The sequence below is a fragment of the Epinephelus fuscoguttatus genome, linkage group LG4 (genome assembly GCF_011397635.1).
Source record: "Epinephelus fuscoguttatus linkage group LG4, E.fuscoguttatus.final_Chr_v1".
In the NCBI taxonomy this organism is placed as follows: domain Eukaryota; kingdom Metazoa; phylum Chordata; class Actinopteri; order Perciformes; family Serranidae; genus Epinephelus; species Epinephelus fuscoguttatus.
In genome coordinates this window covers 32,012,332-32,014,429 of record NC_064755.1, presented here as the reverse complement: position 1 = coordinate 32,014,429, position 2,098 = coordinate 32,012,332, and the positions used below count along the sequence as shown (strand labels likewise).

At 44.9% G+C, this 2,098-nt stretch overlaps 1 long non-coding RNA gene across 1 annotated transcript; it reads right to left on the bottom strand.

Annotated features, from left to right (window-relative positions):
* Positions 1 to 209: 209 nt before the first annotated feature.
* LOC125887756 (uncharacterized) lies at positions 210 to 1,869 on the bottom strand. The gene is made up of 3 exons (XR_007449202.1): positions 1,774 to 1,869; positions 720 to 803; positions 210 to 424 (listed from the first exon to the last, which is right to left on the bottom strand). It is a non-coding gene; the product is annotated as an uncharacterized LOC125887756 (long non-coding RNA).
* Positions 1,870 to 2,098: the final 229 nt, after the last annotated feature.

Genomic DNA, 2,098 nt, shown 5'->3' with positions numbered 1-2,098 from the left:
AACAGGAGGATTTCTCACAAGCAGATGCCCTGAGAAATCCCTCGCATGGGCTTTCACAGTCACCCTACAATCATCCAAGACTGTCAAAGCTCCCATTGATGGAGTAAGCTTGAGATAACAGTAAACTGTCTGGGGTTGTGGTTAGCGGTAAGAGGAGTGTCCACTTCGTGTCTGACTCAGCTCCTGCTAAGTGGAATGAGTGACGGAGGTTGGGTGGAAGGAGAGCCCAGGACCAGCTGTTTTCCTGATGGTTACCGCAAAGGTCTGGGCCCTGTGGATGATCCTTACCCATCCTGACCTGGAAGTCAGCTCTGCTGTCAACAGCTCTTGGGAATGAACACATTCGTCCCTTTCATCTTGAGGTCTCGGTGAGAACTGCAGCACCTTCTCATCCCAGCTCCTTCGATGAATCAGCAGCTGATGCCTGTGGGGCAAAGTAAGCTGATCCTGCATGTTACAGTCAGCTGAGACAGATTTTACAGTATATCTTCATCGGACTTTCTTTTCACGTTAACAGTGAAATGATTTATATCTTCACTGATGACTCTTAAAAGAAAATTCTTTTCTTCCAGATGCTTTAACGCCTCCACACATTCAGATCAATGTCAATGGTTAACTGTTAATTGGTTAACCAAATGTTTTTCACACGTCAGTCTATTGTAGCTCTTCAGTTTATATACTTTGCTTGACAGAACTCAACAATCAAAAACAGCACTTACACAAAAAGGCACCAAACTGGAGAGCAGAGAGCCGCTGCACAAACAAGCATCATCATCTTGCTCCATCTTGCAATATTTATTTACCTACAGGTGCAAAGTTCAGTCAGTCACTCAATTCAATTCAATTCAATTCAATTTTATTTATAAAGCCCAATATCAGCATCTTACAGGAGTAGCATCCCTAATTTCATTGTGTTTTTTAATGATACAATGACAATAAAAAAGCCATTCTGATTCAGATTCATTCAACTCTTTAGTTTACTGCTCTGTGCACCACCTGGATCTGATGGGGGCTAGCCAGTGGTACCGCTAATTTGGCGATTACCGCTAGTAAACAACATCCTGACCCAACAGTGCTCCTGCGAGGACATTGTGTTCACCCTCTGGTTTCCTGCAGGTCGCGCTGGGGGAGTAAGTGGCTCACATTTGAGCTGCAAACTTCCTTTAGCATTGTTGACTATGTTGGCTCGGTGCAACCTCGAGCTCACCTGCTAAGGTGCCCCATGTCGTGAGTTCTTGCAGCGGTGCAGGTTCACCTCTGATTCGTGGCCCTTTGCTGCATGTCACCCCCCCTCTCCCACCTTTCTTGTCTATATAAAGCTATCCAATCAATAAAAAGGCCAAAAATGCCAGTTAACAATGCTAAAGGGGTTTTGTGGATCAAAATTAAGCTGGGCGGTAATCACAGAATGAGCAGCGCCGTGCTTCCACTCGACCTGGGTGGTGCACAGTGGCTAAGGCTAACACCTAAAGCCCAGACGGTGGGCTAGCCAGCTGTTTGTCAGCAAAACAACTACTTACTTCCAAAAACATTAAAATTTTACCACCTCTTAATGGAAAGCACTTTGAAATGCAGCGCTAAAGCTCACTGAGTCAATGAAGCACCAGACTGAAAGGAAAGGCCTTTTGTGTTTCATCATTTCATGCTATTTTCTTAAAAATATACTAGTTAAATACCAGTTTATGAGTGCTGAGCAATTGAAATCAAGCTAAACTGACATTCCTAATTCAGACTAAACTTACTGGAAAGTGCCTTGAGACATGTGAGTGATACCTTCAGGATGGTTAACCATGATAGCTCCTCTTCCCCCAGACGGTCTGCCCACTGTTTCCAGTGCAAGTGCTCTCCATTTGTCTCTGTGGATCAAATGTCCCAGCGACTGCTCTGTTGATCAGCGAGCCTCCTTATAAGGCCTGAGCAGAGCACAGCCTTGAGAGAGCCCTACCAGCCCTTTCCCTTTATTTACACAGACTCTGGGTGCACACAAGCATGGAAAATCCACCCTATCAGACTCTCTTCACGAGCTCCAGGAATATCTTTTATTGTCGGACACCCCTAATGTGGCACGACCATTCACTGAAATCTTATTTCACTCTTT